This window comes from Crassostrea angulata, chromosome 10 (genome assembly GCF_025612915.1).
Source record: "Crassostrea angulata isolate pt1a10 chromosome 10, ASM2561291v2, whole genome shotgun sequence".
NCBI lineage: Eukaryota > Metazoa > Mollusca > Bivalvia > Ostreida > Ostreidae > Magallana > Magallana angulata.
This window is the reverse complement of record NC_069120.1, coordinates 31,772,982-31,799,053: the sequence shown is the minus strand read 5'-3', so window position 1 is coordinate 31,799,053 and position 26,072 is coordinate 31,772,982. Positions and strand designations below refer to the sequence as shown.

Genomic DNA, 26,072 nt, shown 5'->3' with positions numbered 1-26,072 from the left:
AAATGGATCTTTTATACATCCATGGATAAAATGTATACATGATATACTCAACTCGTGCGGGTTGTCATATATATGGGAAAATCAAACAATATGTAGTAATAACTGGCTTAAGTCAATAGTTAAAGAAATATTACAAAATCAATTTGTACAAGATGTGAGAAGTATCGTAGATAACTCACCAAAATGTATCAATTATAGAATTTTTAAAACAAATCTCAATTTAGAAAAGTACTTGTTGATTTTACCTACAGATCTACGGATCACGTTTACAAAATTACGAACATGTAATCATCGATTCCCCATTGAAACAGGTAGATAGCATAATATTGAAAAACATTTAAGAAAATTTACAATGTGTGATTCATATAGTATTGGGGATGAATTTCATTATATTTTAGAATGTACACATTTTGTAAACGACAGAAACATGTTTTTACCCAAGAGATTTTATGAAAACCCAAGTATTATAAAATTTAACGAGCTCATGAATACTTTTAATGTAGAAAAACTAAAAGAAAACTTGTCAATATTTATTAAGAAAATTTTCAAAGTCTGTTCTTCCAGAAACCAACTTTAACAAGCTATTGTATTGTTGATTTTAACCCTTTTTTTTGTCATCATTACTTCTACTGTACATGTGATCCTTGACTGTAATCGTGTACATTTGTATATACTGATTTTGAACCTCAAATACCAGTGAACTGGTCTTGAGCGAATAAAGAATTGAAAATTGAAAAATTGCAAAAAAATCAAACAATAAGATTGTAATATTTATAATTAATTAGATTTTTAATTGGTTGATTTTATTTTTAATTGATTGATTTTTAATTCTTTTTAATAAAGTTACTTGGGAGCCTGATTATTTTTACATGTATGTATTTTTTTGGGGAGGGTGAGAGGTACTGATCCACTTCTTCGGAAAAAAGTTCCTAAATGACAAAGGGTATATACATGTATATTGTGCGAACAATATCTTTTATAATATATAAAAAGCAATAAAAATATAACCTGCTCACTTAATAATACAGTAAGTTCAGAAAACGCTAAAAAACATGAAAGAAGTTTTTACTATCAAAAAATTCAGTGTGCTTCTGGGCTAAATCGCTAAATTATTTGTATGAGCTAACGTGTATTTATTCTTATCTATTATTTATTTAACATTCACGTGTCGACAAATAACCAATGTAACAAGCACATGAAACATCAAACACGTTCTGTTCATATACTGAAATAGTACATAAAATTTTGTAATATTTTTAAAAAATTAATCCATTGGGGAGGAGAAGGGGTCTACTAACCCTCATTAAAATTTTGATTAATATGATTCGCTTCTTACATCTTTTTGTAAAAGTTTTCTTTACTTATTTAATTGCCAAACGTTTGGGTTTAGTTCGTTCTGTTCAAATTTCCTTTTTTATAATCGATTATTAAAAAAATATCGCCTTTCAACATAAATTGGGGCCCAGCACTGCTTCCCTTATTGCTACATACCTTAATAATTGTGAGTTAACAGAAACAAAAAGAGATTATTTTCTACAAAAGTTATCTCTCTTATCAGAGGGAAAAAGAAAGATCGACTTTTGGCGAAGTTTCTTTTTTATATAGCATGCACAGGAATCCAATGTGCATACCGTATATCGGCTCCATACGTTTTTAAAATGTCATGTTCATTGTACTAAACTATTGATATTGAATAATTTTAGAAACTATGAAGTCACATTCATTTTTTTAAGATATGACTTATTTAGATAAAATGAATGTGCGTTAAAAAGACTTCATAGTTTTCGTGACATTTTTAATAACAATAATTCATATTTTTAAAAAAAACACAATGACTTGATATAAATGCATTATATCTATAGTTATTAGTAAAATTTGATTAAGATATATTCAAAAGCAAAACAATAGAGCATATAACCTAACAAAAAAGTGACGTTGATTAAATTATAACGTAACGTCGCAAGGCGAGGGGATAAAAAATTCCATAGCTTTAAATGCCAGATTAAGATAGTTATTGATAGATAGTTATTTGATCTTCATGAAACTTTAACTTTAATCTTCTGACAAATGTAAGTATAAATCCATTAAAATCTGGAAATTTGAAAACAAAGGCCATTTTTTCATTAGCGCAATCATATGAAAAAAATAATAATTCTTAATAAAATTAATTCAAGTTATAAATATTGATTCGTTTTTGTGCTTTTATGCTGTTGAATCAGGTTTACAGTAAACCTCAATTCTGAGCTCTACTCAGATAAATCAGAGAGGTGTGCAAGTGATTTGAAAATTTTGAGCCTAGCTTAAGCCTAGATTACCTTGATCCAGGCTTAAGCCAAACGTATGCAAGTGGCCATAATGAAATGAAAATAAAATGTCTTCGTTCTGATTATTTATGTAGTTGGAATAAATCTAAAATATCCTATAACTACAGTTTCGGTATCTGTTATCTCAAAGGTGCGGGATTTTAATTCTAGCATTAGGCACCTAGCACTAGAAAGGGTCCACCTCCTCTCCCTACCCCACTTTTTCTCGGAGCAAAGTTAATTGTTCTTAAGTTAACCTTGAAAAGATGAAAATATTGAGAAGTTGGAGTCATAAGTATACTAACCCCCCCTCCGCCCCCTACGGATTGTAAATTTCATGATTTGCGGAAAAAAAATGTGTAGCCCCCCTTTTAGTAGCCATCCCCCCTACCCCCCCCCCATTTTTGTAAAGTTAGACCTAAGCATTAGGCACATGGCATCAGAGAGGGTTCACCCCCCGCCCAACTTTTTCTCACAGCAAAGTTAATGTTCCTAAATTTACCTTGAAAAGGTGGAAATATTGAGAAGTTGGAGTCATGGGTATACTAGCCCCCCCCCCCCTTACGGATTAGTAATTTCATGATTTGCGGGAAAAAAAATTGTTGATAGACCCCCCCCCCTTTTAGCCCCTCCCCCATATTTTGCAAAGTTAGACCTAAGTATTAGGCATATAGCATCAGAGAGGGTTCATCCCCTTTTTTAAAGCAGCAAACATAATTGTTTCTAAATTTACCTTTATTAGATGGAAATATTGAGAAGTTGGAGTCATAGTTATACGCCCCCCCCCCCCCTTTAACGGATAAGGAATTTCATGATTTGCAAAAAAAAAGTTTTAGGTTCCCCACCTTTGCCCTTATCGCATCCTTTAGCCCCCCTTTTGGTAGCCCCCTTAGCCCCAACCCCCCTTATTGCAAAGTTAGACCTTAGCATCAGACAGGGTTCATTCCCCCCACTTTTCCTCGCAGCAAAGATAATTGTTCCAAAATTTACCTTGAAAAGAAGGAAATATTGAGAAGTTGGAGTCATAGGTATACTACCCCCCCCCCCCCCCCCCCCCCCCCGTACAGATTGGAAAATTCATGATTTGTGAAAAAAAAATTGGTAGCCCCCCTTTTAGTAGCCCTCCCTTAGCCCCCGTCCTTTTTTGTAAAGTTAGACCTGAGCATTAGGCACATGGCATCAGAGAGGGTTCATTCCTCTCCCCCCCCCGAACTTTTTCTCGCAACAAAGTTAATGTTCCTAAATCTACCTTGGAAAGGTGGAAATATTGAGAAGTTGGAGTCATGGGTATACTAGCCCCCCCCCCCCCCCCCTTTTTACGGATTAGGAATTTCATGTTTTGCGAAAAAAAATTGTTGATAGACCCCCCCCCTTAGGCCCTCCCCCATTTTTTGTTGCAAAGTTAGACCTAAGTATTAGGCACATAGCATCAGAGAGGGTTCACCCCCCCCCCTTTTCACGAGGCAAAGATAATTGTTACTAAATTTACCTTTATTAGATGGAAATATTGAGAAGTTGGAGTCATAGGTATACTAGAGCCCCCCCCCCCCCCCCACCCCCTTACGGATTAGGAATTCATGATTTGCGAAAAATATTTTTAGGTAGCCCCCCTTAGCCCATGAGCCAAGCCCTAGCCCCCATTTAGTAGTAGCCCCTTTTTGCAAAGTTAGACCTAAGCATTAGGCACCTAGCACTAGACAGGGTCCACCCCCTCTCCCTACCCCACTTTTTCTCGGAGCAAAGTTAATTGTTCTTAGTTTACTTTGAAAAGATAAAATATTCAGAAGTTGGAGTCATAAGTATACTAACCCCCCCCCTCCCCCCCCCTACTTGGAAATTTCATGATTTGCGAAAAAAAAATTTGGTAGCCCCCCTTTTGATAGCCCTCCTCCCTTACCCCCCCCCCCATTTTTTTAAAGTTAGACCTAAGCATTAGGCACATGGCATCAGAGAAGGTTCACCCCCCCGCCCAACTTTTTCTCACAGCAAAGTTAATGTTCCTAAATTTACCTTGAAAAGGTGGAAATATTGAGAAGTTGGAGTCATGGGTATACTAGCCCCGCCCCCCCCCCCCCCCCCCCCCTTACGGATTAGTAATTTCATGATTTGCGGAAAAAAAATTGTTGATAGACCCCCCCCCCTTTTAGCCCCTCCCCCATATTTTGCAAAGTTAGACCTAAGTATTAGGCATATAGCATCAGAGAGGGTTCACCCCCTTTTTTAAAGCAGCAAACATAATTGTTTCTAAATTTACCTTTATTAGATGGAAATATTGAGAAGTTGGAGTCATAGTTATACGCCCCCCCCCCCCTTAACGGATAAGGAATTTCATGATTTGCAAAAAAAAAGTTTTAGGTACCCCACCTTAGCCCTTATCGCATCCTTTAGCCCCCCTTTTGGTAGCCCCCTTAGCCCCAACCCCCCTTATTGCAAAGTTAGACCTTAGCATCAGACAGGGTTCATTCCCCCCACTTTTCCTCGCAGCAAAGATAATTGTTCCAAAATCTACCTTGAAAAGAAGGAAATATTGAGAAGTTGGAGTCATAGGTATACTAGCCCCCCCCCCCCCCCCCCTTACGGATTAGTAATTTCATGATTTGCGGAAAAAAAAATTGTTGATAGACCCCCCCCCCCTTTTAGCCCCTCCCCCATTTTTTGCAAAGTTAGACCTAAGTATTAGGCATATAGCATCAGAGAGGGTTCACCCCCTTTTTTAAAGCAGCAAACATAATTGTTTCTAAATTTACCTTTATTAGATGGAAATATTGAGAAGTTGGAGTCATAGTTATACGCCCCCCCCCCTTAACGGATAAGGAATTTCATGATTTGCAAAAAAAAAGTTTTAGGTAGCCCACCTTAGCCCTTATCGCATCCTTTAGCCCCCCTTTTGGTAGCCCCCTTAGCCCCAAACCCCCTTTTTGCAAAGTTAGACCTTAGCATCAGACAGGGTTCATTCCCCCCACTTTTCCTCGCAGCAAAGATAATTGTTCCAAAATTTACCTTGAAAAGAAGGAAATATTGAGAAGTTGGAGTCATAGGTATACTACACCCCCCCCCCCCCCCGTACAGATTGGAAAATTCATGATTTGTGAAAAAAAAATTGGTAGCCCCCCTTTTAGTAGCCCTCCCTTAGCCCCCGTCCTTTTTTGTAAAGTTAGACCTAAGCATTAGGCACATGGCATCAGAGAGGGTTCATTCCTCCCCCCCCCCCCAACTTTTTCTCGCAACACAGTTAATGTTCCTAAATTTACCTTGAAAAGGTGGAAATATTGAGAAGTTGGAGTCATGGGTATACTAGCCCCCCCCCCTTTTTACGGATTAGGAATTTCATGTTTTGCGAAAAAAAATTGTTGATAGACCCCCCCCCCCCCTTAGCCTCTCCCCCATTTTTTGTTGCAAAGTTAGACCTAAGTATTAGGCACATAGCATCAGAAAGGGGTCACCCCCCCCCCTTTACACGAGGCAAAGATAATTGTTACTAAATTTACCTTTATTAGATGGAAATATTGAGAAGTTGGAGTCATAGGTATACTAGCCCCCCCCCCCCCTTACGGATTAGGAATTTCATGATTTGCGAAAAATATTTTTAGGTAGCCCCCCTTAGCCCATTAGCCAAGCCCTTATTAGCCCCCCCCCCTCTTTTGGTAGCAGCAATTTTTTGCAAAGTTAGACCTAAGCATTAGGCACCTAGCACTAGACAGGGTCCACCCCCTCTCCCTACCCCACTTTTTCTCGGAGCAAAGTTAATTGTTCTTAAGCTTACTTTAAAAAGATAAAATATTGAGTAGTTGGAGTCATAAGTATACTAACCCCCCCCCCCCTCCACCCCCTGCTTGGAAATTTCATGATTTGCGAAATAAAAATTGGTAGCCCCCCTTTTGATAGCCCTCCTCCCTTACCCCCCCCCCCCATTTTTTTAAAGTAAGACCTAAGCATTAGGCACATGGCATCAGAGAAGGTTCACCCCCCCCCCCGCCTAACTTTTCCTCGCAGCAAAGATAATTGTTCCAAAATTAACCTTGAAAAGATGAAAATATTGAGAAGTTGGAGTCATAAGTATACTAACCCCCCCCCCCCCTCCGCCCCCTACGGATTGGAAATTTCATGATTTGCGGAAAAAAAATTTGTAGCCCCCCTTTTAGAAGCCCTCCCTCCTAACCCCCCCCCCCCCCATTTTTGTAAAGTTAGACCTAAGCATTAGGCACATGGCATCAGAGAGGGTTCACCCCCCCCCCCCCCCCCCCAACTTTTTCTCACAGCAAAGTTAATGTTCCTAAATTTACCTTGAAAAGGTGGAAATATTGAGAAGTTGGAGCCATGGGTATACTAGCCCCCCCCCCCTTACAGATTAGTAATTTCATGATTTGCGGAAAAAAAATTGTTGATAGACCCCCCCCCCCCTTTTAGCCCCTCCCCCATTTTTTGCAAAGTTAGACCTAAGTATTAGGCATATAGCATCAGAGAGGGTTCACCCCCTTTTTTAAAGCAGCAAACATAATTGTTTCTAAATTTACCTTTATTAGATGGAAATATTGAGAAGTTGGAGTCATAGTTATACGCCCCCCCTCCCCCCTTAACGGATAAGGAATTTCATGATTTGCAAAAAAAAGTTTTAGGTACCCCACCTTAGCCCTTATCGCATTCTTTAGCCCCCCCTTTTGGTAGCCCCCTTAGCCCCAACCCCCCTTTTTGCAAAGTTAGACCTTAGCATCAGACAGGGTTCATTCCCCCCACTTTTCCTCGCAGCAAAGATAATTGTTCCAAAATTTACCTTGAAAAGAAGGAAATATTGAGAAGTTGGAGTCATAGGTATACTACCCCCCCCCCCCCCCCCCCGTACAGATTGGAAAATTCATGATTTGTGAAAAAAAAATTGGTAGCCCCCCTTTTAGTAGCCCTCCCTTAGCCCCCGTCCTTTTTTGTAAAGTTAGACCTGAGCATTAGGCACATGGCATCAGAGAGGGTTCATTCCTCTCCCCCCCCCCCCCTCCCCCCCGAACTTTTTCTCGCAACAAAGTTAATGTTCCTAAATTTACCTTGGAAAGGTGGAAATATTGAGAAGTTGGAGTCATGGGTATACTACACCCCCCCCCCCCCCCTTTTTACGGATTAGGAATTTCATGTTTTGCGAAAAAAAATTGTTGATAGACCCCCCCCCCCCTTAGGCCCTCCCCCATTTTTTGTTGCAAAGTTAGACCTAAGTATTAGGCACATAGCATCAGAGAGGGTTCACCCCCCCCCCCCCCCTTTTCACGAGGCAAAGATAATTGTTACTAAATTTACCTTTATTAGATGGAAATATTGAGAAGTTGGAGTCATAGGTATACTAGCCCCCCCCCCCCCCCCCTTACGGATTAGGAATTTCATGATTTGCGAAAAATATTTTTAGGTAGCCCCCCTTAGCCCATGAGCCAAGCCCTAGCCCCCATTTAGTAGTAGCCCCTTTTTGCAAAGTTAGACCTAAGCATTAGGCACCTAGCACTAGACAGGGTCCACCCCCTCTCCCTACCCCACTTTTTCTCGGAGCAAAGTTAATTGTTCTTAAGTTTACTTTGAAAAGATAAAATATTGAGAAGTTGGAGTCATAAGTATACTAACCCCCCCCCTCCCCCCCCCTACTTGGAAATTTCATGATTTGCGAAAAAAAAATTTGGTAGCCCCCCTTTTGATAGCCCTCCTCCTTTACCCCCCCCCCCCATTTTTTTAAAGTTAGACCTAAGCATTAGGCACATGGCATCAGAGAAGGTTCACCCCCCGCCCAAGTTTTCCTCGCAGCAAAGATAATTGTTCCAAAATTTACCTTGAAAAGAAGGAAATATTGAGAAGTTGGAGTCATAGGTATACTACACCCCCCCCCCCCCCCCCCGTACAGATTGGAAAATTCATGATTTGTGAAAAAAAAATTGGTAGCCCCCCTTTTGGTAGCCCTCCCTTAGTCCCCGTCCTTTTTTGTAAAGTTAGACCTAAGCATTAGGCACATGGCATCAGAGAGGGTTCATTCCTCCCCCCCCCCCCCAACTTTTTCTCGCAACAAAGTTAATGTTCCTAAATTTACCTTGAAAAGGTGGAAATATTGAGAAGTTGGAGTCATGGGTATACTAGCCCCCCCCCCCCCCTTTTTACGGATTAGGAATTTCATGTTTTGCGAAAAAAAATTGTTGATAGACCCCCCCCCCCCCCTTAGCCCCTCCCCCATTTTTTGTTGCAAAGTTAGACCTAAGTATTAGGCACATAGCATCAGAAAGGGGTCACCCCCCCCCCCCCCCCCTCTTTACACGAGGCAAAGATAATTGTTACTAAATTTACCTTTATTAGATGGAAATATTGAGAAGTTGGAGTCATAGGTATACTAGCCCCCCCCCCCCCCCCCCCCCCCACGGATTAGGAATTTCATGATTTGCGAAAAATATTTTTAGGTAGCCCCCCCCTAAGCCCATTAGCCAAGCCCTTATTAGCCCCCCCCTCTTTTGGTAGCAGCCATTTTTTGCAAAGTTAGACCTAAGCATTAGGCACCTAGCACTAGACAGGGTCCACCCCCTCTCCCTATCCCACTTTTTCTCGGAGCAAAGTTGGAGTCATAAGTATACTAACCCCTCCCCCCTTCTTGGAAATTTCATGATTTGCGAAAAAAAAATTGGTAGCCCCCCTTTTGATAGCCCTCCTCCCTTACCCCCCCCCCCCCCATTTTTTTAAAGTTAGACCTAAGCATTAGGCACATGGCATCAGAGAAGGTTCACCCACTCCCCCGCCCAACTTTTTCTCGCAGCAAAGTTAATGTTCCAAAATTTACCTTGAAAAGATGGAAATATTGAGAAGTTGGAGTCATGGGTATACTAAGCCCCCCCCCCCCCCCTCTTACGGATTAGTAATTTCATGATTTGCGAAAAACTTTTGTTGATAGACCACCCCCATCCCTTAGACCCTCCCCCATTTTTTTGCAAAGTAAGACCTAAGTATTAGGCATATAGCATCAGAGAGGGTTCAGCCCCCCCCCCCCTTTTTCAAGCAGCAAAGATAATTGTTTCTAAATTTACCTTTATTAGATGGTAATATTAAGAAGTTGGAGTCATAGGTATACAAGCTCCCCCCCCCCTCCCCCCTACGGATTAGGAAATTTTATGATTTGCGATTTTTATTTAGGTAGCCCCCCCCCCCCTTAGCCCATTAGCCAAGCACTTAGCGCCCCCCCCCTTTGGTAGCAGCCCTTTTTTGCAAAGTAAGACCTAAGCATTAGGCATATAGCACCAGACAGGGTTCAGCCCCCCCACCCCCACATTTCCTCGCAGCAAAGATAATTGTTCCAAAATTTACCTTGAAAAGATGGAAATATTGAGAAGTTGGAGTCATAGGTATATTACCCTACTACCCCCCCCCCCCCTTTACGGATTGGAAATTTGTTGGTAGACCCCCCCCCCTTTAGCCCCTCCCCCATTTTTTGCAAAGTTAGACCTAAGCATTAGGCACATGGCATCAGATAGGGTTATAGGGTTAACCCCCCCCCCCCCCCACTTTTTCTTGCAGCAAAGTTAATGTTACAAAATTTACCGTGAAAAGGTGGAAATATTGAAAAGTTGGAGTCATGGGTATACTAGGCCCCCCCCCTTACGGATTAGTAATACTTTATGTGGGGCAATTGTGCAGATTCTTATTTCTTATTTACAAATTATGCAATTTTCATATTCCCCAATGTTAGTAATGGGGCCTAGCCTGTTAGTCTCCCTTCTTTGTAATACCCGGCTGGGAGTTAGGACATCTGTGCAATGGGTGAAGACTTCATATAACATATACAGTTATATTGCAGTCTCCCCCGAATGTCCAGCATTAACTCCTCCCAGAACCCCCCGAAGGAACTCGGACACAGATATGAAAGGAGGTGTATATACATGTGAAAATAGATAAAAACATGTACTTGGTTGTCACCGTTAGGTGTCCGTACATGTTATACTATACCTGGGCAATTCGTAAATTTGCTCATATAAGATGTACTTAATTTCAATTTAAAAAAAATAAATACAAAAAAAATAAACTTTATAAAAGTTTACCTTTAAGAAAATTATTAGTGGAAGTTAAGGAAACAAAATTTCGAATTGCCTTCCCGACATCAAATCGGCTCTGAAACAAATTGCTTAGAAAAATATCTTTATTAATTTCAGAGGCGTCGGAACCGGGGGGAGGGGGGGGGGGCTGGATGGGGGGGGGGGGGGCTTGGAGTCCTGGGTATACTGGCCCCCCTATAGATTAGGGATTTCATTATTTAGCCCCCCCCTTTTTTTTGGCAAAGTTAGACCTAAGCATTAGGCCCATAGCATCAGAGAGGGTTCATAATTGTTCTTAAATTTACCTTTATTAGATTGAAGTTGGAGTCATAGGTATACTAGCCCCCCCCCCCACCCAACCCCCCATCCCCCTACTGATTAGGAATTTTATGATTTGCGATTTTTTTTTAGCCCATTAGCCAAGCCCTTAGCCCCCCCCCCTTTGGTAGCAGCCCTTTTTTGCAAAGTAAGACCGAAGCATTAGGCATATAGCACCAGACAGGGTTCAGCCCCCCCCCCCCCCCCCCCCACATTTCCTCGCAGCAAAGATAATTGTTCCAAAATTTACCTTCAAAAGATGGAAATATTGAGAAGTAGGAGTCATAGGTATACTACCCTACTACCCCCCCCCCCCCCCACCCTTTACAGATTGGGTTTTTGTTGGTAGACCCCCCCCCCCATTAGCCCCTCCCCCATTTTTTTGCAAAGTTAGACCTAAGCATTAGGCACATGGCATCAGATAGGGTTCACCCCCCCCAACTTTTTCTTAGAGCAAAGTTATGGGTATACTAGCCCCCCCCCCCCCCCTTACGGATTAGTAATTTCATGATTTGCGAAAAAAAAAAATGTTGGTAGACCCACCCCCCTTTAGCCCCTCCCCCATTTTTTGCAAAGTTAGGCCTAAGTATTAGGCTTATAGCATCAGAGAGGGTTCAACCCCTTTTTTAAAGCAGCAAAGATAATTGTTTCTAAATTTACCTTTATTAGATGGAAATATTGAGAAGTTGGAGTCATAGGTATACTAGCCCCCCGCCCCCCTTTACGGATAAGGAAGTTCATGATTTGCAAAAACAAGTTTTAGGTAGCCCACCTTAGCCACTTATCCCAGCCCTTAGCCCCCCTGTTGGTAGCCCCCTTAGTCCCCCCCCCCCCTTTTTACAAAGTTAGACCTAAGCATCAGACAGGGTTCATTCCCCCCACTTTTCCTCGCAGCAAAGATAATTGTTCCAAAATTTACCATGAAAAGAAGGAAATATTGAGAAGTTTGAGTCATATGTATACTACCCACCCACCCCCCTCCGTACATTACGCACATGGCATCAGAGAGGGTTCACCCCCCCCCCCCCCCCAACTTTTTCTCGCAACAAAGTTAATGTTCCTAAAAGGTGGAAATATTGAGAAGTTAGAGTCATAGGTATACTACCCCCCCCCCCCCCCCCCCCCCCCCACGGATTAGGAATTTGATGATTTGGAAAAAGAAAATTTTTGGTAGGTAAATGTTTTTTTGGTAACTATAGGTATACTCCCCCCCCCCCCCATTAGGATTTTCAGGATTTTGTGAATAAGTTTTTTTTTCCGTTTGCTTGTTAAGATTTCTAAGGATTAGTCTATCCGCCCCCCCCCCCCCACTTTTAATTTGCTTCCGACGCCACTGAAATTTTATTCAAAATTAAATTACCTAATTATTTATAAATAATGAATAATCAGCTTAACGTACAAGCACGTAGTATCGTTTTTGGAAGGGGAGCAGACTCATCCAAAAAATCTTGACCAAAAAAGAGGGTTATTTCAAATACCCAAAATCCAAAAAATCCTAATCCGGGAGGGGGGGGGGGTATACCGTTCACTTCATTTCAATTTCACTGTTCATTTCCTCATTTTCAATTCATTTTTTACATGGTCCCATAAATTTGAAAAATCTTTGCAGCGCAAAAACGTGGTGGGACCAGCCCCCCCCCCCCCCCGGCCCCCCTCCCCCGATGCTACGTGCCTCACGTATACTGTAAGTAAGGAAAAACTGTATAAGTAAGAAAAACTGACATTGTCCTTGCGAAATTCTGCACTTTTCATACTGACTGGTTCTTTTTCCATAAATGATGAAAAATCAGCTTAACGTAAAGGCACGTAGTATCGTTTTTGGAAGGGGGCTAGACCTATCCAAAAAATCTTGACAAAAAAAGGAGGGTTGTTTTAAAAATCCAAAATCCCGAAAATCCTAATCCGGGGATGGGGGTATACCGTTCACTTCACTTCAATATCAGTGTTCATTTCCTCATTTTCAATTCATTTTTAAAGCGTGTTTGTGGGGGGTGGGGGGGGGGACTCCATGTTATTTCAATTTTTTGTATGTAAATTCAAAAAAAAATCTTTGCAACGCAAAAACGTGGTGGGGCCAGCCCCCTGCCCCCTCCCCCGATGCTACGTGCCTGACGTATACTATAAGTAAGGAAAACTGTATAAGTAAGGAAAAACTAACATTCAGATTGTACTTGCGAAATTCTGCACTTTTTATACTGACTGGTTCTTTTTTCATCTTCCTGGTGATGAGACAATAATGATGAATTTTAGCAAATTTTTCTTTGATGTTATCAATGGCTTGGTGTTAAAGAAAACCAAGTTCGCTGTCCCCTGTAAACAAATAAAAATTAAAAAATTATAAATCAAGCACAGAAACACCGTTATTAGTAATGATGGTTCATACGACTTGTATATTAATTAAACATGCGTTCACATTTTTTTCTTAAGTTTTGAATTATTTTTTTCTTTCACTTTGATATTCATTGTCATTTTTGTTTGTTTGATATATCATCTAATCAAGCGTATCACCATCCTATCGTATCTCAATGAGAAGCTAAAATCCATCACAACACCCCTCCCCCGCCGCGAATCTCAGAAAACCAATTTAACATGTTTAATGAATTAAAGAAATTGTGATTTTAACTTAAAAATGTTATCCGTTCCGTCCCGTTTTCCGTTCCGCATTTTAGCAACACCCTGCAGGCCACGTTAGCGGGTATTAGTTTTACCCAGTTAACTTGCACGTGCTAGTGATGTACTTTCCGGTGTTTTCCATATGCAGAAAAGGATTAATTAACACGGATAAACGTTTCTTTTGTGATGATAAGCAAAAAGGATCCATATTGTGCTCTTATTGGATTATCATTGTGATGTTGACCAATATAGGTAAGCATTTAAAGAATCCGGGATCGCAGCTATTCTGTTTCGCGCGGAGATGACTCGCACCTCAATATGTTTCGCACCTCCATTGGAGCGAAACATCTCACTGTATTAAGATATTTTTCTCGTGTTATTATTGCTCCGTAATTAATTATAACCTTTAAAAGAATTGAAATAAGTTATAAAACCCTGGTTTGCATTCATATATGCACATAATATGTTTTGCCGGTACTACCGTTGTGGCGAGCGCATCTAACAAGAATTACACATACCTTGCATCATTGTCATGTTATTTAGTTATCAACTATGAAAAAAGAATTTGAGAGAGGTAGACAGACAGACAGAGGGGTAGAGGGAGAAAGATAGAATGAGAACACAGAGAGAGAGAGAGAGAGAAAGGGGGAGAGAGAAAATTATATAAAATTTCTATTAAAGTTTTTTAAAAAATTCTTACAAAATATATAGATTTGCTTCCACCTTAAGCCATTCTTTACTTTTGGGGAGATTTGATCAGTCTGTCAAAACGTAATTTGTGTTTGATTTTGTCAAAAATGTTAACGATAAATATACAGTAATGTATTATTTCTTGGTACCTTGTTGTTATCTAATTTAATTTTTTCTTTTGGTTCATATTTTTAAAATTTGTTTATTTGTGCATTCTAATTACCGTATTTTTCGAAAATTAGGTCGATACGCTTTATTGGGCAAAGGAGGCCGTTTTTAGCCCCCCCAAAAATATATATTCTAAGCATAACCATCATTTAAAAGCGTGCATAAAATTTGATATAAAATCGGACCAAGCGGCTTGAAACATAGGTTGTAAATTTACTTTGTATAAAAACTTTCTTTATGGTTAGTCAGTGTGGAACATTCTTTACCTTTAATAGAACTAATTTGTTCGCCATTGTCTTATTTTTCCACTAAACATCCGCCTGCGTTGCCTTTCCTTTTCACCATGTTCACTACATCTAAGTTCATAAGGCAAAAAAAAAAAAAATGTGTGTTTAGGGTAACACTGATGAAAAAATTAGGTTAGGTAGGTAGGGATTTTTATTTATTTTATCATATTTTTTTGTATTAACCCAAGAATGTTTGTTTGTTTCATATTTAAAAACGTATTTTTTATTGGAAATAAGATAAAATTCACAATCGGTTAAAATCAGACATCTTACAGTGTTTTCCCCAGAAAATTTTTGAAGCATGGGGGGAAGTTTGTCAGAGTAAGTGCACGGTGCGGCATTAAAGCGCCTAAGCCGGCGAAATCACTGTGCGTAATAATATAACCATTTGATGAAACGTACTACATGATATGTACTATAATTGATGCATTTTCATGAAATCTACATCAACAAGTATCATTTCAATTCATAATTATATTTTAATATCTGTGTATATTTAATATACAATTTTTCTGGGTTTTTTCTGGCAAAATTAAAAACATTTTTTTTCAAAATCAGTTTTTTAAGAGGTTGGTCCTCACAAGTTTTCACAAAACACAAGAAATATAGTAATAGATTCACATGGCAGTTCAACATCAGCTTCCGTCCCACTCCTTCTTCTACATATTATATAGAGATTTTTTTAGGGGTCATAATCATTAAAAATCATTTCATGAATTTTAGCAACACTCATAAGCCTTCAAGTACAGCAACTCTCAATTTTACAAAAATATTGACGGGTACTTTATTCGAAACTGTCCCTTGCTACCTTTAACATACACTAACATTCTCTGAAAAGTCATATGGTCTTAAAATTACAAAGCTTATGCTATTCTGAAAAAAGTACACCACATTTTGCCAATTCCATTGAGGTTTAAGAAAAATATGGCCATTTAAGTGAACCCACCATTTCCACTTTCCTCTATTTAACACAGATTCACAGGGCTCTCCATAAATAAAGCATCTTTACCTAATCTTTTAGAGGTCAACTGTTGTTCAAATTCCTTAAATAAGAAACCTTATTCAATACTACATACATCTGCTTGATATTATCATGATAAAAGCATCACATCACTTAGAAATCCCTTTACATGTATACCCTCCCCCTATCTTTTGATTTTCACAAGAAGCATTAGTTTGAACACTTTAACCTAGCTAATATTATGAAACTTGTGGCAGTTTCCTTGAGTCATTTCTTACACATAATTGAAAACAACAATCACTGATACTTAAAATTGATCTTTTTTGGTAAATGGATGATTTGTAGCATTTTTATTCACAAAAAGTCATGTCGCCCTACATGTGATTTCTTGTTTTCATGAATAACTAAGCCTATAATCATATTTAGTGGATGTCTTATATATTCTGGTTTCTAGTCTCCTTTTAACTTTGCTAAATTAGTAAGACCTACAAGTGTGACGTGTGCGTTTAATTAAAATGAAATTCAAACACACCCGGGTACCTGGGGACGGATGAGAATTCCATGAAAAGGGTTCAAATTTTACATGTTTTTCTACATTTTTGATGCATATATACAATAAAAGGGTAAAAATATGTTGTTTTTTGTTCATTTCAAGAGTTATTATCATAGCAGATGTTATTTCAAGGTCAAATGTACATTTACATATCCTACATGTAATGGTAATGGAGTCCATTGGAAAGAGGGGGTGGCTTTTTCAATTCTGTAAATATATCTAAAATACCACTTTTTGATAGGAAGGAGCAAAAACTTGAGTTTTTTGACATATTGTATACTTTGATAACTGCATTTGTCTACATGTAAAGTTCATTTGAAATAAGAATATGCTGTTTTAAAAAAATTGGGTGATATAAGTCAGGTGGATTAATGTTACTTCATAAAATCAGACAGCGAAATGGCTGCAAATTCATGAAATTAATGATTTAATTGATAAAAACTGTTTTAAAGTATTTATTCTAATCTCAGTAATTAACTTAAGCCTATTAATTGTCATCAGGATAGGAAATGCCTACTCTCTAAGCCAATTTACTCTAGTGGTGGTCATTCTACACATTTAAGAGGGATCGAGTTACTCACCTTGAATATTTTAGCTAATAAATCATGTCATGACATCTATAGCCAAGAAAATCATCCATTTTCACAAAATGTATTATTTATGGTACAAAATCCACTCAAAATTACACTTAAAGGAGAAATATGAAAATACCATGTAGTCTTGAAGGTGGCAGGGGACAGTTTTTTTTATCCAATTCATCATAGCCAAGGGATGCATGTCTTCGGAACTCTGTAACTAGAATTTCCTCAGTTCCCATTCAGCACAAATACCTTTAATTCACTCTTTATAAGGCCAATCACCAATTTCTGAAGAAAATTACTCATCAAAACCTGTAAAATTCTGTACATACTGGTTTTCATGAGATTTTGACCCTTTCATATTTTGCTAATTTTCATGATTTTTCAGCTTTTTAGACCTCCCTTAGCTAATTCCCTGCAGAGGGTTGACCTTCCGTACCGCGTGCATGCTGCACTATCACATGTCAGAAACTTACCGGTGTATAGTTTACAATGTCCCATCCACCTACTTTTCGTGTTATTTTACCTCCCGTCTGTAACTTGCAATTTCACTGTGTAAAGTCAGCACAACAGTGAAAGCCGCAGGTTTTGCATTTTACTTCTGATTCTCATGTACCTAACATAAGGGGCCTACATATTGCATATCAATTTCAACAAGAGACACCCCTCTAACTAATGATAATCATTAAAAATCATTTCATGAATTTTAGCAACACTCATAAGCCTTCAAGTACAGCAACTCTCAATTTTACAAAAATATTGACGGGTACTTTATTCGAAACTGTCCCTTGCTACCTAAACCGTAAACCATGTGTGCCCCCTTGCTGAGATCGATGTCAAAATTAACTGCGCTCACTGCGGATGCAAGCGTTTTTCTGAAGTTTGAGCGGAGAACGGACAACTTTATATCTACTAATTACAGTTTTAAAAGATGTGTAATAATTGGAAAAAGAATTTTGCTTTGAAATAAACATGCATAGCGAGAAGTATAGCGGCACTGTGTGATGCATGGCGGGGGATCTTCAATGCATGGCGGTACCGCCATGCAAAATCGGCCTGGGGAAAAAACTGTCTAAAAATGGTAGGATCGGGCCATTTTTGTAGGTTAGGTCGGGTTACCTGAAACACACAACTTTTTTTTTAGGCCTAAGTGATCATTCGTTCGCATTTCTAAATATTTAATGCCCTTATTCTCAGACTACATGCTAGGAAATTTAGTTGGTTAGCTACGTCATTCTTATACATGGACATGTTGTTGACAGCGCGCTTCCAAAAAAATTTTCACAATCGTTCTTTAAAACACTTTAAAGTTATACCAATGTAGGATATAAAGTTAATTTTATATACAGATCTTAATTAATTTGTTTGCAAGTTTAAAACTAATGAATATTTCTTATAATTTACTCAATTCTAATTCTCTCTCTCTCTCTCTCTCTCTCTCTCTCTCTTTCATTCAAGTCACGAGCTGCAATGTCTTAACTCCGCCCAACGACGATCTGATTGGACAAAGGTCAGTCAAAACATTAGTAGTAACTTTTCTGGAGTTAACTCCTATTAAATGCTTCAATGTAGTTCGCTGTACCAAGCTCTTCGGTTAGATGGGTTTCACATGGTGTACATTCCAGTGTTTTCCATATGCAGAAAAAGGATAAATTAACGTATATAAACGTTTCTTTGTGATGATAAAAAAAAGGATCTATATTGTGCTCTAATTTGATTATCATTATGATGTTGACCAATATAGGTATAGGTATTACTTTCACTTTCTAAATAAGTGATCTCCCTTTGCCAGCATCTTTTAGTATTTAAATTATAAAAGTTTATCATCATTACCTATCCTATCGCATCTGTACATTTTCTATCATTTTAATTGCAAAAGTTATTTTCTAATTTGTCAGACTTACACTATTGAGTAGAGACATCATGTACATGTATATATGAGTTAATTATAGGAAAGAAGAGTTCTTTTTTCTCAATATATAATGATGCATCAAATATAATGTAGGCCATGACCCTATGGGATTGTTCTGACCCCATGAAACAGGAAAATACCAAAAATCTTGAAAACTGCTGAGATCTCCACCACTAAACCATATACATATATATATAATATTCTTATTTCTAATGTCATCATAATGCATCAAATAGTGTAAAGTATATGACCCCTGGGTGTTGTCTTTAAATTACCCCCCCCCCCCCCTTCTGAAATAGGAACTTTATGTGCATTTAGAGAAAAATACCAATCAAGAAATGATTTATAATTTTGTACACATGTAAGAATGAAAGAAGACAGTATCTTTAGAACCAGGTTTGATTTGGGGGGGGGGTGGATGGATGTGGAGGATAAACATTTAATTTTAATCATTTGTTGTTATTAATTTTAGCTTGAATATTAGTTATTGATCCCCATGTAGAAAATAAAAGAGCTTCTGATCATATATCTCAATAGATCATTTGTCAATTATGCAACTGAAGGTGTGATGAGATTTTTTTCAAACACTTTTTACCAGTTTATAAAACTTTTAGACCCCAAATTATATTTTGATTTTATTAGATATATGTAAGTTTTTTTTATTTTAAGCAAAAATAAACGCAAATTTTAAAAAACAAAAAACCAAAAAAATGTCATTTTATTTACAGTGTAAGCAGGGATAAATGCACGGATCCAGAAAGATTTTTCGGGGAGGGGGGGGGATGGGATATATCTTTTGGACAGCCCCTATCATATCCCAAGATGTGATGTGTCTTTTCATTAAATCATAAGAGAAGTTCTGGGATGTAGGGTATTTTTTTTTAGGAGTAATAAACGTCAATTTTCTGCTATTTTTTGTTCAGTTCAGTTTGCTGGTTTATAAGATGTAAGTAAGAGCAGTTTGAGAAAGTAAAACTTGACAGACGGACGGATGGACGGGACAGGGTAACAAAAATATACCAGAACTTTCTTTAGAAAGTGTGGGTATAACAATTTATATGCCTCATAATATAAATTATATCATGCTCCTCAAATGCACATGATATAACAGGCCATAGTAAATACAAATATTAAAAAAATACCTTACCATCTGATTTCTTCAGCAATGATATCTGCTGTAAATGTCTTCTGCAATGAGTTCTAATTCTTAGTGACTGGGTATTTAAATCACAGGGAGAAGTGTTCACTATAATAATAGCCAATGGATTCACTGAGTTAGCCATGCATGGATAAGTTGTAAATGGTATGCAGGTGTGATTCTATACTGGTGAACATTAATTAAGCTTTGATTTAAGCCAGTTCCCCCCCCCCCCCCCCCCCCATACACACACACTGCTTGACCCTATATAATTTGTATTAAAAAAAAAAGTCACTAACTTTTACATGGATAAAATTATTTATTTGAAATTTTATACCTTGAAAACAACAATTAAGGCCTAAAATGAAATAACATTGATCTTGAAATAACTATCTCTTCCTGTAAATTATTACTAATGCTTGTCCATTCATGTTAAGATGCATATAGTAATTATACATCTTAAACCATCTATATTCTTCTTGTTCATGTCAGATAAATTGTAAATTTTATTACTCTTGCCCCACAAGGGCCTTAGAAGCAAGGCCAATTAAATAGTCAATACTTGACCATTTTTCAAAATTTTTTTCTCGACTACCTCTGAAAGAAAATATGAGTTCATATAGTCTAGTCCGATTTAGTCGAAAAAAAACTTTTAACGGCAAATAGTTATTATTTGGTCCAGCATGGTTTTTAAACATAATTAAAGTGTGCTGATTCCAAAAAAATATGCTGGTCTTCATCTAAATGGCGTTAAGTAGCTCAAAATGGCGAATCAAAATGGCGGACATACAACCAAATTTTATATATATATTTTTAAAGTCTTTTTATTATTGACAAACAATAATGAAATGATCCAGCTTAGTATTAAATCAATCTAAAGTGTGCTTAATTTGAAAAAAATTTGCTGGCTTTCCCTAAAAAGCGTTAATTAGGTCAACATGGCAAATCAAAATGGCAGATAGTCAGATTTTATAATTTTTTTCCTAAAAAATTTAAACTAGGGTAAACGCATAAAAAACAATAATAATTCAGTCCAACAAAATTATTTTTGCATATTAATTAAGGCGTGCTTAGTCTGAAAAATATGCTTGCTATGACAAAATGTCAAAATGGTCGACAGGCAAATTCTATAATTCTCTTAAGTCTTAAAAATTGAGGTAACAAACGATTATAAATTGGTTTAGCACAGCATTTTATCATGACTAAGGTGTGTTGAGTCCAACAAAATATGTTGATCGCGATAAATAGTTAAAAATGGTGGACATCCAGATTTCATCATTTTTCGTCTCACAGTCTCTTTAATGGAAAAAAAAAATTCTACAAAATCACAAATTGGTCAAGCAAACATGTTTATCAAAATTAGGTAGTGCCAAGTTTGATGAATAGTGTTGGTCTTCATGAAAATGACGTTAATTTTGTCAAAATGGCAATTCAAATTGGTGTATACTAGTAGCCAAATTTCATTGATCTCTAAAGGGCTCTTAAATGGGGAAAATGTTTGAATATCATAATTTCAATACTAATGATGTACCTGGTAACTGACAATCAAATTTGAACACTTGTATTAATAGAAAAAACTCCACCAGCCTTTTATTAGCTCACCTGAGCTATTCTGATCACATTTCTGTCGTCCGTCTGTCTGTAAACTTTTCACATTTTTAACATCTTCTCAAGAACCAATGGGCCAATTTCAACCAAACTTGGCACAAAGCATCCTTAGCCTAAGGGGATTCAAAGGTGTGAAACTTAGGGACCACGCCCTTTTGCAAAGGGAGATAATTAGGAATTTATGAAAATTTTCAAGAAATTTTCAAAAATCTTCTTCTCCTGAACCATAAGACCACGCAAAGCTGAAACTTGTGTGAAAGCATCCTCAGGTAGTGTAGATTCAAAGTTGTGAAAATCATGACCCCCAGGGGTAGGGTGTGCTAAAATGGGGGGTCGAAGTTTTACATAGGAATATATGGAGTTAATCTTTAAAAATCTTCTTCTCAGAAACTCAGCAGCGAGGAGAGCTGAAACTTGTGTGAAAGCATCCTCAGGTAGTGTAGATTCAAAGTAGATGCAAAGTTGTGAAAATCATGACCCCCATGGGTAGGGTGGGGCCACAATGGGGGGTCGAAATTTATCATAGGAATATATAGAGTAAATCTTTAAAAATCTTCTTCTCAGAAACTAATCGGCCAGGAAAGCTGAAACTTGTGTGAGAGCATTCTCAGGTAGTGTAGATTCAAAGTTGTGAAAATCATGACCCTTGGGGGTAGGATGGGGCCACAATGGGGGGGGGGGGGAGGTCGAAGTTTAACAATGGAATATATAGAGTAAATCTTTAAAAATCTTCTTCTCAGAAACTAATCAGCCAGGAAAGCTGAAACTTGTGTGGAAGCATCCTCAGGTAGTAGGGAGATAATTAGGAATTTATGAAAATTTTCAAGAAATTTTCAAAAATCTTCTTCTCCTGAACCATAAGACCACGCAAAGCTGAAACTTGTGTGAAAGCATCCTCAGGTAGTGTAGATTCAAAGTTGTGAAAATCATGACCCCTGGGGGTAGGGTGGGGCCAAAATGGGGGGGACGAAGTTTTACATAGGAATATAAAGCGTAAATCATTAAAAATCTTCTTCTCAGAAACTAATCAGCCAGGAAAGCTGCAACTTGTGTGAATGCATCCTCAGGTAGTGTAGATTCAAAGTTGTGAAAATCATAACCCCAGGGGATAGGGTGGGGCCACAATGGGGGGGGGTCAAAGTTAAACATATGAATTATATAGAACAAAATCTTTAAAAATCTTCTTCTCAGAAACTAAGCAGCCAGGAAACCTGACACTTGTGTGGAAGCATCCTCAGGTAGTGTAAATTCAAAGTTGTGAAAATCATGACCCTCGGGGGTAGACTGGGGCCAAAATGGGGGGGTCAAAGTTTAACAAAGGAATATATAGAGTAAATCTTTAAAAATCTTCCTCTCAGGAACTTATCAGCTAGCAAAGCTGAAATTTGTGTGGAAGCATCCTCAGGTATTTTAAATTCAATGTTGGGAAAATCATAACCCCTGGGGGTAGGATTGGGCCACAATGGGGGGGGGGGGGGGGGGCTCGAAGTTTAACGTAGGAATATATAGAGTAAATCTTTAAAAATCTTCTTCTCAGAAACTAATTAGCACGAAAAGCTGACACTTGTGTGGAAGCATCCTCAAGTAGTGTAGATTCAAAGTTGTGAAAATCATTACCCCCAGGGGTAGGATGGGGCCACAATGGGGAGTCCAAGATTAACATAGAAATATATACAGTAATTTAGGGTGGGGCCAAAATGGGGGGACGAAGTTTTACATAGGAATATAAAGAGTAAATCTTTAAAAATCTTCTTCTCAGAAACTAATCAGCCAGGAAAGCTGCAACTTGTGTGAATGCATCCTCAGGTAGTGTAGATTCTCAGAAACTAATCAGCCAGGAAAGCTGCAACTTGTGTGAATGCATCCTCAGGTAGTGTAGATTCAAAGTTGTGAAAATCATAACCCCAGGGGATAGGGTGGGGCCACAATGGGGGGGTCAAAGTTTAACATATGAATATATAGAACAAAATCTTTAAACATCTTCTTCTCAGAAACTAAGCAGCCAGGATCCCGGACACTTGTGTGGAAGCATCCTCAGGTAGTGTTAATTCAAAGTTGTGAAAATCATGACCCCCGGGGGTAGACTGGGGCCACAATGGGGGGGGTCAAAGTTTAACAAAGGAATATATAGAGTAAATCTTTAAAAATCTTCTTCTCAGAAACGTATCAGCTAGCAAAGCTGAAATTTGTGTGGAAGCATCCTCAGGTAGTGTAGATTCAAAGTTGTGAAAATTGATAACCCCCGGGGGTAGGGTGGGGCCACAATGGGGGGGGGGGTCGATGTTTTACATAGGAATATATTGAGTAAATCTTTAAAAATCTTCTTCTCAGAAACGAATCAGCCAGTAAAGATGACACTTGTGTGGAAGCATCCTCAGGTAGTGTAAATTCCAAGTTGTGAAAATCATGACCCCCGGGGGTAGTCTGGGGCCACAATGGGGGGTTTAAGTTTAACATGAATATATAAAGTAAATCTTTAAAAATCTTCTTCTCAGACACTAATCAGCCAGCAAAGCTGAAATTTGTATGGAAGCATCCTCAGGTATTTTAAATTCAATGTTGGAAAAATCATAACCCCTGGGGGTAGGATTGGGCCACAATGGGGGGGGGGCTCGAAGATTAACATAGGAATATATAGAGTAAATCTTTAAAAATCTTATTCTCAGAAAATAATCAGCACGAAAAGCTGACACTTGTGTGGAAGCAACCTCAAGTAGTGTAGATTCAAAATTGTGAAAATCATAACCCCCAGGGGTAGGATGGGGCCACAATGGGGAGTCCAAGATTAACATAGAAAATATAGAGTAAATCTTTAAAAATCTTCTTCTCATGAACCATAAGACCAGGAAAGCTGAAACTTGTGTGGAAGCATCCTCGAGTAGTGTAGATTCAAAGTTGTGAAAATCATTACCCCCCGAGGTTGGTAGGGGCCACAAATGGGGGGGGGGTCAAAGATCTATATATGAATATAGGGTAAATCTAAAAACCTTCTTCTCAGAAACTAATCAGCTAGCAAAGCTGAAACTTGTGTTGAAGAATCTTCAGGTAGTGTAGATTCAAAGTTGTGAAAATCATGACCCCCAGGGGTAGGGTGTGCCAAAATGGGGGGGTTGAAGTTTTACATAGGAATATATAGAGTTAATCTTTAAAAATCTTCTCAGAAACTAAGCAGCGGGGAGAGCTGAAACTTGTGTGAAAGCATCCTCAGGTAGTGTAGATTCAAAGTTGTGAAAATCATGACCCCCATGGGTAGGGTGGGGCCACAATGGGGGGTCGAAATTTATCATAGGAATATATAGAGTAAATCTTTAAAAATCTTCTCCTCAGAAACTAATCGGCCAGGAAAGCTGAAACTTGTGTGAGAGCATTCTCAGGTAGTGTAGATTCAAAGTTGTGAAAATTAGGGACCACGCCCTTTTGCAAAGGGAGATAATTAGGAATTTATGAAAATTTTCAAGAAATTTTCAAAAATCTTCTTCTCCTCAACCATAAGACCACGCAAAGCTGAAACTTGTGTGAAAGCATCCTCAGGTAGTGTAGATTCAAAGTTGTGAAAATCATGACCCCCGGGGGTAGGGTGTGCTAAAATGGGGGGTCGAAGTTTTACATAGAAATATATGGAGTTAATCTTTAAAAATCTTCTTCTCAGAAACTCAGCAGCGAGGAGAGCTGAAACTTGTGTGAAAGCATCCTCAGGTAGTGTAGATTCAAAGTTGTGAAAATCATGACCCCCATGGGTAGGGTGGGGCCACAATGGGGGGTCGAAATTTATCATAGGAATACAGTGGAGCCTCACTTATCCGGACACTTTTGTCCCCAGGCCAAATCGTCCGGATAGGTGAAGCGTCCGGATATCTGAATTGTGATATTTACCTTTAATATTTATGGAAACATAACTCATAGATTAATTATACAATTAAATATTTTATTTTGATAGCACTACAAAAAAAGTTGAGATTTTTTTTAAATTAACAAAACAAAATAATGTTAAAAACATTATTTAAGGTATGTTTTTTCCACAGGAAACCAAGCACTACATTCTTCAAGGCAACACATACACATGTACATGAACATAACAATCACTGTATTAAACCGATAATTTAATTACATTCGCATAACAAAGCAAAGAGAAGAAAATCGGTGTTCCACTTTACGCTGACAAATCTTTTTCTTCAAGCTAGCGGTGATCGCAACTCTCGCTCTCTTGGCCGGTGGTGTTGACATGTTTGAAGCTGCTCAACATTTGATGATTGAAAATGGGTGAAAATCTGTATATATTCCCTTATTGATAATTGTCCAAGCTATTTTTTCATTGACAGAACTTACCCAAGCTAATTTTACGTATCCATCTGTCTATAGAGTTAATTGCACCCAAGCGATATTTACAAGTAGCGTGAACACTCATCCACGCCATGTTTGGCATAAATTATTATTACACTGTTAATTGAACACACGCTATAAAATGGATGTCGATACCCTGAACATCCCAAGCGGTCTTTTAAAATAACTATCGTAAACAGAACTCAAATTATCAAATATTTCATTTCAATTACGTCTTAAAATGAATAGGCGTACGAACGATCTAATCACACTACGATTAATAGAATTTTAATTCAATCAATTGATGACTTTTTTAATCACAAATTAAACAATTTTCATGTCATTTTAATCAAACAATAACAGTTCATAAGTTAAATGGCGACAATTAAACATGTCGCATCCATGGTTACCGTAATATCCTCGGGCGAGTACATAGCGTGACACAGGTGACCCTGATTACCGGACGAAGGCATTGTTTAAAACCAACAACCAGTGTCAGATGTTTTTACACCAATTTGCACTTGCGCATAAAAAACTTTTGTGCCCCCGAACACTTAAATGTGACCGTCCGGTTAAATGAGGTAAAA

The 26,072-nt window shown here is 38.2% G+C and overlaps 2 long non-coding RNA genes across 2 annotated transcripts in view; one reads left to right on the top strand and one right to left on the bottom strand.

Moving 5' to 3' along the window:
* Positions 1–751: 751 nt before the first annotated feature.
* Positions 752–19,759, bottom strand: LOC128165903 (uncharacterized). Its single transcript, XR_008241105.1, has 3 exons — positions 19,567–19,759; positions 12,816–12,967; positions 752–929 (listed from the first exon to the last, which is right to left on the bottom strand). It is a non-coding gene; the product is annotated as an uncharacterized LOC128165903 (long non-coding RNA).
* The window catches only part of LOC128165902 (uncharacterized), a 54,533-nt gene continuing 41,464 nt past the window's right edge, over positions 13,004–26,072 (top strand). Inside the window, exon 1 of the long non-coding RNA XR_008241104.1 lies at positions 13,004–13,522. This is a non-coding gene — a long non-coding RNA (uncharacterized LOC128165902). The remainder of the gene's footprint in view (positions 13,523–26,072) is intronic.